Raw genomic sequence first — 14,430 nt, forward strand, 5'->3', positions numbered from 1 at the left:
GTTTTCCTAAGGAGCCAGGGGTTCTGTCATGCCCAGCAAAGGTCACTCTGGGGAGCCTGAGGGTCTTGGAGATGCCTTCCAGGCAGTGCTGGGGCCCCAGAGCTCCCCACTTCTGTGACCGGGCTAGCCCCTAGCAAGCTGTCCCTCACCCCATAATCCTGGGCATTCTCCCTTCTGGCATCTGGGCTATTTAAGGTGAATTTTGCTGTGACATGTCTGTGGTCCCACCCAAAGCTACTCTCCCACCACCTGCCCTTCTAGCAGGTAAATAGTACATCTCATTTCCAGAAGAAGATGGGGCCAGAGCTTAACAGAAGCCTGTGCCATGCCAAGGAGGAATGTCCCAGCCCAGCTGGGATGTTCTAGGGAAGGGCTAAGCTGGGCTGAATTGGAGGAGAACCTGGCTCTAAACTCTGGAAGCTCACACTTGGGGGCTGGTCTGTGGAATTCCCGGAGTGGGTGGACCCAGGGAGTTTGATTCTTTCTGCTCAAAGAGAACATCTCTCCCCATTTCCCAAGGGTAGGGGTTCCATCCTCCTTGCCCGGGATTTATCCTTTGTGCAGAGGTGGACGTAGGTGTCTGAGAAGGCCCCAAACTCCCCCCTGCCCATCACGACCTGGATCGCCCCTCCCCATCTTTCCAGCCCTCAGGCACCATCTCAGCAGCGCAGGGGCAGTGTCCTGCCAGGCGGTACTGGGGAGAGCTCAAAGTTATCTTATGGGCCCTTCCTTTGGAAACAAGACCAGAAAGGGGCAGTGACTTACCAAGGCCACACTGAATTTATGAAGAGCCAGGGCCAGATCCAGATTCCCTGACTCAGTTTATTCCTCTTTTCACCTGACTGTATCCCCTCAACTTCCCCCTGATGCTGAGTCATTTCCCAAGTCCGCAGGGACAGGAGAAATCAACACAGCCTAGAATCTTGGTTTTCCAAGTAAGAGCTCTAAAGTAACTCCTAACCTCTTGGAGCCTCAGTTTCCTCCCCTAAAACATGGGAATCGTGTACTTCTGAAGAAGAAACTCAGATGAGAGCCCTTCCAAGAGTCCACTGCAGAGTCCCCGTTTTCCACAACGGGGGTTCTCAGCCTCAGCGCTGCTGACATTTACACTGAATGATTCCTTGTCATGGGGGCCGTCCTGTGTGCTGGGGGATGCTTGGCCGCGTTTCTGGCCTCTGCCCACTAGATGCCAGTAACACTGCCCAGTTATGACAACTGAAAGTCTCCAGATGTGGCCTGATGTCCCCTGGGGGGCAAAAATCACCCCCAGTCAAGAACCACTGCCCTAGGGGCAAATAACACAATTGACCACTGCAGTCAGGAACAGTGTAGACAGGGAACCCCAACATGGAGGGGCTCCCCGACTCCCCATCATAAGCACCTTCTCCCAGAAGTGGAAGTGAAGCAGTTTAGACACTCCCCCCTTTGTGGCCGGTCTCAGACAAGCTTCCTGGAATGGGTCTGCCCCTTTGAGGAGACAAGTTTGTCTGCAAACGTGAGGTTCTGATCCAGCTTCCGGTCCCAACCACTCCACACAAGGCAGCCTGACCTCGAACATGCTGCCCAGCCTCTGCAGGCTTCCGTTTCTTTTTTCCCCCCCACCCCGAGATAAGAGTCTTGCTCTGTTGCGCAGGCTGGAGTGCAATGGCACGATCTCAGCTCCCTGAAACCTCTGCCTCGCGGGTTCAAGCGATTCTCCTACCTCAGCCTCCCGAGTAGCTGGGATTACAGGCACTCACCACCACGCCTGGCTAATTTTTGTATTTTTAGTAGAGACAGGGTTTCACCATGTTGGCCAGGCTGGTCTCAAACTCCTGACCTCGTGATCCACCTTCCTCGGCCTCCCAAAGTGTCGGGATTACAGGCGTGAGCCACAGCGCCCAGACCCGTTTCTTCACCTTTAAAACAGGCAAAATAGTACCTTCATGGCCAGCACGGTGGCTCACGCCTGTAACCTCAACACTTTGGGAGGCATAGGTGGGAGGATCACTTGAACTCAGGAGTTCAAGACCAGCCTGGACAACATAGTGAGACCTCATCTGTATGCAAAAATAAGAAAAAAGATGAGCCGGGCAGAGTGGCATGTGCCTGTAGTCACAGCTACTTGGGAGGCTGAAGTGGGAAGATCGCTTGAGCCTGGGAGGTCAAGGCTGCAGTGAGCTGTGATTACACCACTGCACTCCAGCCTGGGAAACAGAGCGAGATCGTATCTCAGAAAAAGAAATACCTTCCTGAGCAGTATGAGGATTACATGAGATAATCCACAGAAACTGTTTTGCTTGGTTTAGAGTAAACACCAAGTGTTTCTTCCCATTAGTTTTAAAGGAGTTTTACTTATTCAGCATGTTAAGTGCCTTCTGCACTTCCGGCATTGGAGGACAGAGAGTGACAAATAGAATTGTGTCCCAGCCCTCTCAAAGCTTCCAAACTAGGGAGGAGAAACTAGTCTTTTAGAGTACATTTCCAGAGAGAAGGGGGTGCTGTGAAATGATCTATTTCACAACAGACTGATTTTACAGGTGGGAAAACAAGCTCAGAGAGGTTCAGTGATTTGCCTCAGGGCACACAGCTAGTTTGCCAGAGGAACCTAACTGGAGTTAGAATTCTCCAGGGGAGGAGTTTCTCCAGCGGATCTTGCCTGCCATGGTTTTCCAGATTCCAGGATCAAGGTGAGAACAGAAACGCATGAGAAGCTCAGGGAAGATGGCCACGTGTTTCTCAGCTCCACAGGGAAACCTTGAGCAGTGGAATTTAACCAATGGGTTTGGGTTAGGCGCCCTTCCCCTACCCTAGTCCAACCTGCAGCAAGGAAACCAAGGCTGATTCCAGCCCGGGCTTTTTTCTCCTGGGAAGGTCCTCCTTGGGTCTGGACAGGCTCGGAGGTGACCTGCCTAGAGGTGGGCGATCTAGCCGCACCTTTCTAGGACTACAGAGCTTCAGTTTAACTTTGCAGGAGTTTGTTAGGAATGAACTAGACACACACCCTCCCCCCAGCTCCGTCCCGCCTCCTGCAAGCCTGAACTCTTGGAATAATTAACCACTCACTGCAGCATCCTGGCCTCTGCCAGGGCCCGCCCCACCCACCCTGTGTGTTCGAGGCAGGAACTTGCAACACTGAGCAACAAGAATGATGAAATTTTTATCCACCTGGCAAATATTTGCTTGGCGCCCCCTCTGTGTCAGGAACAGCTGGAAATGCGTTTCCCAACCTTGCCTAACCAGCTGCCCTGGAATGTTTTCCACTTCCTGGGTCATTGCCTCCAGAGATCAAAGCCCCCATCCACACAGTGGGCTGAATATGGATCCATGCAGCGATCTGGTCCTGGTGCTGTGGAATCAGCTTTGCACCAGGCCCCAGAAGGTCTGCGTTCCAGAGCCTTCCTGTTGGGGCCTCAGTCTTCTCATCTGAAAAATGGGAGCAAACTCAGTTCTGCCATGCCCAGTGTGGGTGTGATGTCACATCAGGTAAGGCTCAAAATGAAGTCAGGTGTCACACCTACTGGAATAACCTCAGCTATATAAGCACAATGGAGCTTTATTATCCTTAACTCATGGAGGATGAATCACTTGGGGGAAGATGAAATGTTGAAATATTCAGGTTAACGGGAAGTGTTATTTTAAGCACCTAAATTTTTTGCCTATTAACCTAGTAGGGGTGGAACTTGGTAGGCTGATCTTGCCTGAACTTCTGGGGGCTTTGTTTGATCCCTTGATCACTTGATTGCACAGCGATACCTGCAGGGGCTCCTTGCCCCTCAACTGTCAGGACTTTGAGGTCTTCAGATCCTCGATACTGAATCCTAGCTGACTGCCCTTCTGGTTTCCCGTCTGTGTTCTCTGGAGTCTCCCTCGGCCTGCTTCGAGGCTGGCCCGCTCTCTAGATAATGCCGCCATTCGGATGGTTTCAACGACTGTGCTGAGCCAGTGACTCTGGAATCGGGGCCTCCCGCAACTCGATTCCTCCTGAACTCAAATCCCTGAGTCATGGCCTCCGAGCCCCAACCCTGCTCCTCCACCTGCGTCCCCTGTCTCAGCATGCACGGTCACCACTTGTGGGTCACCCAGGCCCAGACCTGGCAGCAAGTGATCTGAGACTCTGTCCCACTTACCCATAGCCGGTCAGACCTCCACCTCTACTCCCATTGCCTTTGTCCAAGTCCTCCACTCAGCCCACACCCAACACTCAGCCTGTCTCCTCCATTCATTCCAGGGTACTTCCTAGGGACAGGCCCTGTGGCAGGATCTGGGGGCATGGAGGATAAAGACCAGCCCTGAGAGGGGGCATTCGCCCCATGGGGAGGGACAGACATGGATCCTGGCAACAGTGTGGCGAGGAGTATCTGAGAAGTGGAAACACAGAGAACCGCCATGGGTTGGGGGGCTGGTTCTGGGTCTGAGAGGCACCTCCGCACCCACGCACAGTCCCTTTTATGAATTCCCTGGACTGTGCCCTCTTGCTCCAGGGAGAGCTGCAGCAGGGGACGGCTCAAAGGGCAGCCTCCGGAGCACCCTGACCTCCCTGGCCGTGAGTGTGGGCAGAGGGGCCTGGATTTCCTCATCTGTGACATGGCAATAATCCACTTTATAGGATTGCTGTGAGGATGAAGTGATTTGATTCATACATAGCACTGAGAGCAGAAGCTGACCTCATAAGCACCAAATCCACGGGCTTGTTTGTTTGTTGTTTGTTTTAAGATGGAGTCTCACTCTGTCACCCAGGCTGGAGTGCAATGGCAAGATCTCAGCTCACTGCAACCTCCACCTCCCAGTTTCAAGCGATTCTTGTGCCTCAGCCTCTGGAGTAGCTGGGATTACAGGTGCCCACCACCACACCTGGCTGAGGTTTGTATTTTTAGTAGAGACAGGGTTTCACCATGTTGGTCAGGCTGGTCTCGAACTCCTGACCTCAAGTGATCTGCCTGCCTTGGCCTCTCAAAGTGCCGGGATTACAGGCCTGAGCCACTGTGCCCGACCACCATGTTGTATTGTTACTGTTACTGCTCTCCTGTTCTGCACCTGCCCCGCCTGCCTCCCTTGGCTGGGCTGTAAACCCTTGAGGGGTAACGTATCTTATTCGTGTTTCTTGTCCTGGTACCAGCACAGCAACTGACATGGATGGGGGTTTTGGGGCTCAGAAAGCGTTGCCCTAAAATATGGCGCTCTGACATGAAGCAGCCTCAAGGTCTATCTGACCTCCCTGCCTCCTTCTCTGAATCCTCTGTCTCTGTCAAAGTGCAGGATGATGCTGTTCTCTGAAGTTTCTTTATCTGCCTAGAAACGGGACCTGCCAAAGGGGAACACAATTACCTTCCCTGGAATATCATTAGCTAGAGGTTAAAACTCATATCCCAGAGGATATGAGACTGAACATTAAACACCACACCTACAGCCCAGATAAACTTCATCCCAAACCATCATCTGCTCTCTTTCCCTTTCAATGTCCAAAGAAATTATTAATTATCATCTGGACACTGGACTCATTCATTTCCCCCCTAAAAACCATTGACTGTCCTTCAAATTGCCATGTGTCCCCCATCTCTCCTTCTCCCGTGAAGAAGGGCGCATGCACCTGTACCCCACTGGGTTATTGGGTAACTTCTGTGATTCCCTCATGCTCTGCACGTTGAAATAAATTTTGCCTTTTCTCCAATTAATCTTCCTTTTGTCTGTTGATTTTCAGCAAGCCTTCACGAGGAGAAAGGGAAGCTTTCCCTTTGTCTCTGCAGGGGCCAATGAATGTTTAATATTACACAAGTACACTCTCAGGGCTGAGAGGCACCTTAATAACCCCTGCTGTTTACTGTTTCCATGTGCCAGAGAGGATGCTAAGTGCTTTGCCTCCATTTACTCTAACCACTCTGAGAAACAGGTGTTATTATCCTCCATAAGTCAGGTGATTGAGGTCAGGAGTTCGTGACAGCCTGGCCAACATAGTGAAACCCCGTCTCTACTAAAAATACAAAACATTAGCTGGACGTGGTGGTGGGTGCCTGTAATCCCAGCTATTTGGGAGGCTGAGGCAGGAGAATCACTTGAACCCAGGAGGCGGAGGTTGCAGTGAGCTGGGATCGCGCCACTGCACTCCAGCCTGGGCAACTTTGCCTCAAAAAAAAAAAAAAAAAAAAAAAATCAAGCAACTTGCCCAAGATGACAGGAGAGGTTAGATCTGGGGCTGGGCTCTGAATCCTGGAGAGAATGACCACAAGGCTTTTGTCCACTACAAGACAGAATTGGGGAGGGGATCACAGAAGAGGGAGCAGGCTTCTCTCTGGGTGGGAAGGTGTCATACACCCCTTAAAACACATAGGTGTTGTGTATGCACACGCACACAAACACACGCACGTTCACGCCTTTGTACACAACTGAGGAACAGGGCAACCAAAGGCTAGTTTACTTGTCTGGCTAGCTGTGTGCTCTTTGATATGTTTCTCCAGGACTTTTTTTTTTTTTTTTTTTTTTTGAGACGGAGTCTAGCTCTGTCACCAGACTGGAGTGTAGTGGCACAATCTCAGCTCACTGCAACCTCCACCTCCCGGGTTCAAGTGATTCTCCTGCCTCAGCCTGCCGAGTAGCTGGGACCACAGGCACCTGCCACTACGCCCAGCTAATTTTTGTATTTTCAGTAGAGACGGGGTTTCACCATGTGGGCCAGGATGGTCTCGATCTCTTGACCTTGTGATCCACCTGCCTCAGCCTCCCAAAGTGCTGGGATTACAGGTGTGAGCCACTGCGCCTGGCCTCTCCAGAACTTTTTTTTTTTTTTATGCTGCCTGATTGACTTCAAAGTAAAAGCAAGGACAGGCATGGTGGCTCATGCTTGTAATCACAGCACTTTGGGAGTCCCGGGCAGGAGGATTGCTTGAGGCCAGGAATTTGAGATCAGCCTGGGCAACAAGTGAAGACCCCATCTCTTCAAAAATATAGATTAGCTGGGCATGGTGGTGCGCACCTGTCGTCCAAACTACTCAGGAGGCTGAAGCAGGAGGATCACTTGAGCCCAGGAGAAGTTCAAGGCTGCAGTGAGCCATGACTGCATCCCTGCACTCTAGCCTGGGCAACACAGCAAGATCCTGTCTCTAAAAATAAACAAATAAAAACAAGAAAGCATGTGAATATGAATTTTATTCACTTCAGCTGATTCCTTTTCTTGAGGTGCCTTTCTCACCTTCTGCAAAGTGGCAGGTAAATGCCCCTCCTGTAACCTGCAGAAAGCGAATTAGGGGAGAAATTCAGTACCAGGCTGTGCTTGCTTTTCCAATGACTGGAGCTACACATGCAGCTCCAGAAGTGGGAATAAGGAGCTGTGCATCATTCTAGGTAGGAGAGATGCATGATGGGCAGGGACAGGCAGAAACCACTAGAGACAAGAGCCGCTGTGGGCTGGCTGGGAGCTCCGGGCCAGGAGGAGCATCTGTAAGAGCAGAGCAGAGCCGCCGAGGGTGGTATGGGTCCTTCGGTGTGCCCATCCTCATGTTACCTGCTTGTTCACCACGCCCCTGGCTCTGAGACATTTCTGGCTGCCTGGTTGCCCTTCCTCAGCCCTGTACTCATGTCTAGCCTCTGCCATCTTCACTCAATGACCCTTGCCATGCCCCATTGAAGTGTCTGCTCTGGCCTTGCCAGCTCCCACCTGGATTGGCACATCAGCCTCCCAAACCCTCCCAAGCTATCCTCTTCCTCCTTATCTATTGTGTGGGCCATGCCAAGAGCCAGGCTGAAGCAGGCAGTGGGGAAAAGAGAAACCAGGTGGTGAGGGGACGCGTGTGACTGTGCAGGGAGGACCACAAGACCCTACATGGAGGCTTCGCCAGCGTTCGGCCAATGGTCAGCTGAGGCGCTGGCATGGGGCTTGGGCCCCTGGGGTCGGAAATAGGGCAGGATGGTCAACCTGAGGTGAACAGAAAGAGGTTTTGGAACTGAGGTCCTTCCAGTGCAGCCCTGGAGGGTGGAAACAGGAAGGAGAACGGGAGACAGAGCCTGGGAGCAGGGGTGGGGTGGGAAGCCGCCAGGAGCCAAGGGAGGAGGGGGCAAGCCCCAGAGGCTGCAGCTGTCCTGGCCTGGCCATTGCACAGGAGGTGCAAACGTGTTAGGCTGGCTGGCAGATTCAGCTTTGGGGAAACGGATTGCAATAGAAAGTGAGGCTGAGTATCATTACACTAAGTCACCTGCATGCCATTCGAGGACAGCAGAGTCCAAACAGGAGTTGCAGGAACTGGGCTCTGAATTATCATCACACTCAATCATTTATGTTCCAACCGATTCTGCTGCCTTTAAAAAAAAATTGGCCATAAGAAATATTTATTAAAGACCCAAAAATAAAATAGCAGAATAGGCAATTAGAGAAAGCTGTGAATTCATGATTTCTAAATAACTGGTTTTAAAAAAATAAATTATTGGCCAGGTGCGATGGCTCTCGCTTGTAATCCCAGCACTTTGGGAGGCCGAGGCAGGTGGATCATGAGGTCAGGAGTTCGAGACCAGCCTGGCCAACACAGTGAAACCCCCTCTCTACTAAAAACACAAAAATTAGCCGGGCGTGGTGGCGCGCACCTGTAATCCCAGCTACTTGGGAGGCTGAGGCAGGAGAATCGCTTGAACCCAGGAGGCAGAGGTTGCAGTGAGCTGAGATCGCGCCACTGCACTGCAGCCTGGGCGTCAGAGCTAGACACCGTCTCAAAATATATATTATTGTTTGAGGAGACAACACCTGTACTCTGAATAAATCTGAAAAGGTACCAAAGGATTCACGGGAGCCTCCCTCCCAGAGCAGCCCCAGTGAGTCAATTCCTTTCTCCCAGGCAAACACTATGTCAGTTTCTTGTGTATCATCAGAGATGACTTGTGCAACTAAAAGAAAGCACATATATATGTGTATATATTGTACATATTGCCTCTCTCTTTTTTGTCCATAGCATTTTGTTTTCAGATAATATGATAGTACACCTGAAAACCCCCAGAGAATTAATAATAAAAGTTACTCAAGCAATAAAAAAAAATCAATGAGGTATACAATTAACATATGGAAATCAGGCTGGGCACAGTGGCTCAGGCCTGTAATTCCAGCACTTTGCGAGGCCAAGGTGGGCAGATCACTTGAGGTCAGGAGTTCAAGACCAGCCTGGCCAACATGGCGAAACCCCGTCTCTACTAAAAATACAAAAATTAGTCAGGTGTGATGACATGCACCTGTAGTCCCAGCTACTCAGAAGTCTGAGGCACAGGACTCTCTTGAACCCAGGAGGTGGAGGTTGCAGTGAGCTGAGATCATGCCACTGCACTCCAGCCTGGGTGACAGTCAGACTCCATCTCAAAAAAAAAAAAAACAACAACTAACATACGGAAGTCAGTAGATTTCATATACTCAAACAATAGCCAGTTAGAGAATATAATGGTAGGCCAAGTGCAGAGGTTCACACCTGTAATTAATTCCAACACTTTGGAAGGCCGAAGTGGGTGGAACATGAGAGGATCGCTTGAGCCCATGAGTTCAAGACCAGCCTGGGCAACGGGCGGGGGGGACTCGTCTCTACTTTTTTAAAAAAGAGAGAGAGAGAGTCTAATGGTAGAGAAAAACCTCAGTTACAATAGCAACAAAAAAAAATTCAAAAGGACAAAAAAAGCAACTTAACAAGAAATGCGCAAAGCCTATTTAGGATAGCTTTAAAATAACCTAAAAGACTCAAAAGTAGGTTTGAACAAATGGAAGACATCCCTCGTCCTTGAATAGGATAACTCAACATCATAAAAATGTCAGTTCTCCCTAAGATAATTTAAACATTTGACCCATCCACAATAAAAATATCAATATGCTTCTTTATTGGGCTAAAAATGCTGACCCAAGTTCACATGGAAAATCAAGCATGCAAGAATAGCAGGAAAACTTTGAAGAGAAAAAGCCACAAAGGGTCTGACCCTACAAGAATACTCTAAAGACTCTCTGTAATTAAAACAGTGTGTGGCTTGTGCATGAATAGACAGACCAATGGACTAGAATAGTGAGTCCAGAAATAGGCTCAAATACTCCAGGAAACTTAGTGTATGATAAAGGCATCTCAAACCACTGGGGCAAAGATGGACTTCTTTTTTGTTTAAGAGACAGGGTCTCGCTGTGTCATGCAGGCTGGAGTGCAGTGGTGTGATCATGGCTCACTGCAGCCTCGAATCCCTGGGCTCAAGCAATCCTCTTGCCTCAGCCTCCCAAGTAGCTGGAACTACAGGTGTGTGCCACCACACCCAGCTCCAAGTAACTCTTGAATGCGATATTTTGGCTGTTTGGACTATACATACTCAGGCAAAATACAAAATAAACAAAAAAACTTCCGATAACAAATATTGAACTCTTGTTAATAGGTTTGTTTTTCACAATGTTATAGGTTACCAATTATAAAACTAGGACTGGCCAAATAAGTAAGTAAATGTATTAAAGATACTGGGAACAAACTGTTTCCCTATTGGAGAAAAGACAAACAAATATGGAAAGGGAGAAGACTTAAATGAAGCCTGTGGTGCTGGACTGAAGTTGGAGATATCAGCGTGAACCCAGGATTTCTACTATAGACAGGTGCAGAAACAAATGTGTGTGTGTGTGTGTGTGTGTGTGTGTGTGCACGTGTTTCCCAGCTCTAGCTCTGTTCCTTGAGATTTCCTGAAAGCAATGACATCCTAGTGCAATGAGGCCACCAAATGCTCAGGTGTTGGTTTTATCTTTTCTTTTTTTGAGACGGAGTCCTGCTCTGTCGCCCAAGCTGAAGTGCAATGGCACGATCTCGGCTCACTGCAACCTCCAATTCTCAGGTTCAAGCGATTCTCCTGCCTCAGTCTCCAGAGTAGCTGGGATTACAGGTGCCTGACACCACGCCTGGCTAATTTTTGTATTTTTAGTAAAGACAGGGTTTCACCATGTTGGTGTCAAACTCCTGACCTCAAGTGATCCGCCTGCCTCGGCCTCCCAAAGTGCTGGGATTATAGGCATGAGCCACCACACCCAGCCTGGTGTTGGTTTTAAATACCATTATCCATCAAAAGGAACTGGAGCTGCCAGGGCAGGAAAAGTATAATATGAGTCCAGACTGTTTTGCTGGGCCAGAAAGGAAGGAAGTGCTCAAATGATAATGGGGATGAGTCAGAAGGATACAGGAGCCAGTTGGGAGAGGAGAATAGAGACCTGCTGTTTAATGAGTACAGAGTTTCAGTTTTGCAAGATGAAAAGAGTTCTGTGGATGGATGCTGGTGATAGAATCACAACAATGCGAATGTATGTAATGTCACTAAACTGGACACTTAAAAATGGTTAAAATGGTACATTTTATGTGTATTTTACTACAATGTTTAAAAAGATTCAGTGTTTAAGAACCTGTTTTTAAAAAAGGACACAGGCCGGGCATGGTGGCTCATGCTTGTAATCTCAGCGCTTTGGGAGGCCGAGGCGGAGCGGATCACAAGGTCAGAAGTTTGAGGCCAGCCTGGCCAACATGGTGAAACCCTGACTCTACTAAAAATACAAAAACTAGCAGGGCATTGTGGCGCGTGCCTGTAGTCCCAGCTACTCAGGAGGCTGAGGCAGGAGAATCACTTGAACCCGGGAGGCAGAGGTTGTGATGAGCCGAGATCGCACCACTGCACTCCAGCCTCCATCTCAAAAAAAAAAAAAAAATCGATGGGGGAAAGGAGTAATTGTACAGCTCAGAGACCTGGCAGACACCACCTGCACAAAATGATCAGCCCTGATCTCAACCAGTAATGGGAGTCATGGACATCAGATTCCTTCAAGACCTGATGCACTGGCAAGAACACAACCTCATTTCTATGAGAGTCCTGCCAAAAATGCATACGCTGAATCCAGTCATGAGGAAGTATCAGGCAAACCCACACTGAGGGTAATTCTACCAAAAAAAAAAAAAAAATCACCTATACTCCAAAAATGAAAGCGAGAGGAACTGTCCCAGATCAAAGGAGAACTAAAGAGAAATGACAAGGGAATGCAATTGTCCTAGATGGGCTCCCAGAGGCTTTTAGCAAAGTTTTTTCCTTTCTTTTTCTATAAAGGACATTAGTGGGACAAATGGAGATTGGAAGAAATCTGTAGATAAGCTATGCTATGTAACAGTATTAATTTCCTGACTTTGACCATTGTCCTGTGGTTATGGAGAGAATGTCCTTGTTTTTCAGAAGTCATGCTGAAGAGTTTAGGAATGAAAAGTCATTAATTTTGCAGTTTACTTTCATATTTATTTATTTTTAATTTTTATTTTTTTTGAGATGGAGTCTCGCCCTGTCGCCCAGGCTGGAGTACAGTGGTGCAATCTTGGCTCACTGCAACCTCCACCTCCCGGGTTCAAACAATTCTCCTGCCTCAGCCTCCTGAGTAGCTGGGATTACAGGCAGGTGCCACCACGCTCGGCTAATTTTTGTACGTTTAGTAGAAATGGGGTTTTATCATGTGGGCCAGGCTGGTCTCGAAGTCCTAACCTCAAGTGATCCGTCGGCCTCAGCCTCCCAAAGTCCTGGGATTACAGGCATGAGCCACCATGCCCAGCCTGTAGTTTACTTTCAAAAACAGTTCAGAAAAGTAACAAAGAAGGTGGGGAGAGAACAAAGGAAGGACTGTATGAACACTTGGTGCATCTGGTAAAGGCTCTACGGGATTTTTTACTATAATGTTTGCAACTTTTCTCTAAGTCTAAAATTATTTCAAAGCGAAATGTTTTGTTGTTATTTTAATGCAGTTTTTTCTGATTTAGTTTCAGCTAGGGCTGCTCACTGACCCCACTTTCTTTTTTTTTTTTTTCAGATGGAGTCTCTCTCTGTTGCCCAGGCTGGAGTGCAGTGGCCCGATCTCAGTCACTGCAACCTCCACCTCCCGGGTTAAAGCGATTCTTGTGCTGGGATTACAGGCGCCACCAGGCCTGGCTACTTTTTGTATTTTTAGTAGAGATAGGGTTTCACCATATTGGCCAGGCTGGTCTCGAACTCCTGATCTCAAGTGATCCACCCACCTCAGCCTCCCATAGTGCTGGGATTACAGGCATGAGCCACTGCGCCTGGCTGACCCCACATTCTAAAACAAGGTGAAGTGCTGGACTCTCGAAAGCATTTCTTGCTACTGAAGTGGTTAAGAGCTAGTCGTAGAACCCCCCGACCCGCACCTCTCCTGCCCCCGGCAGAGATAGGAGAGCTGCCACCAGGAGCAGCAGGAAGGTAGAGGATGCTTCCTCTGGTGGCAGATGTTGGGGTGCTGTCCCATGGAGGAGGTGCATGGGGTGCCTCCCCTCTCCACAGGCTGAGTGAGAGGGCTTCAAGGAGGCCATCTGCGGAGCTTCACCTGTGTGTCCTGGATTCTGGGGGTCTCAGAGGCTGGGTGGGCCCTTGCCTGCAAAAGCCTGCATCCTGCCAGCTGCTCCTTGCTGGGGTCAGGAGGCACATGTGCTGTGAGTCTTGTCAGGGTGGGGCCTGCCTGCAGGCTTTTCTGGGCCCAGCTGAGAGCTGGCTGAAAGGAGATGGCTTGGAGCTGTCCAGAGGGGGAGTTGGTGCATGAGTGCACAGAGGTTGGAAGCGGGGTTGGGGAGTGGGTAGACAGTGGAACCCAGGAAGCTGATCCTTGGGGAGCATCCCAAGGGGCAAACCAGAGAAGACACTGCCCAGGAAGAGACCTGTAGTAGGAGCTACTCCCAGCAATGGGGGCACCAAAGAACCCTCAAAACAACCTGCCAGAAAACAAGGAGCCAGCTTGAAACATCTGCTCCAGCCACAGCAAAGCCACACCAGAGAACAAAGGACGCCAGGCAAGGAAAACCTTTCCTTCCCTTCCTTCTACCCGCATCCCCACTCCCTCGAGGGAGGAAACAGAGGGGGGATCGAAGGGTAGAAGGAGCTGGAGGAAAGGCTGGGGCCAGAGCGGCACAGAGCACTCCTTGGGCTCCTCCTCTGTAAAGTGAGATCACGGCCACATCTCCCTGTTGGGTTAGGATTAAAAGAGATCATCCACAAAAGTGCTTGGTGCAGTGCCTGGCACACGGAAGTACTCATAAACATCCCTCTGGCAGCAGGGGCAGAGTCCACGGGGCCCAGGGGGACAGACGGTAGGTCCCTGGTTCTGTGCCGTCAAGCTGTGGAATTACATGCATTGGAGCCAAGCAGACGTTGAGGCAGGAGAGGGGAGTCCTGGGGAGGGGAGGCTGGTGAGAGGCCGGCTGCCATGGCCTCAGTCCCAAGAGCTGAGCAAAAGGAATCAGCAGTAGCAGACACATAGGCAGGCAGGTGCCTTGGGGCTGCTGTCCAAGACACTCCCCAAGGACCTCAGCAGGCAGGCGCACCCCCTGCTGGTGAAGAGGAGTCTCCAGCCACTCTCCCGCCCAGTCAGGTCAGGCTGGGAGCGCGCTGAGCCCCACCCTGCTGGCTGAAGGGAGCCGAGCCCGGGGCCCAGGTGGTCCA

The sequence above is a fragment of the Gorilla gorilla genome, chromosome 23 (genome assembly GCF_029281585.2).
Source record: "Gorilla gorilla gorilla isolate KB3781 chromosome 23, NHGRI_mGorGor1-v2.1_pri, whole genome shotgun sequence".
Taxonomy (NCBI): Eukaryota; Metazoa; Chordata; class Mammalia; order Primates; family Hominidae; genus Gorilla; species Gorilla gorilla.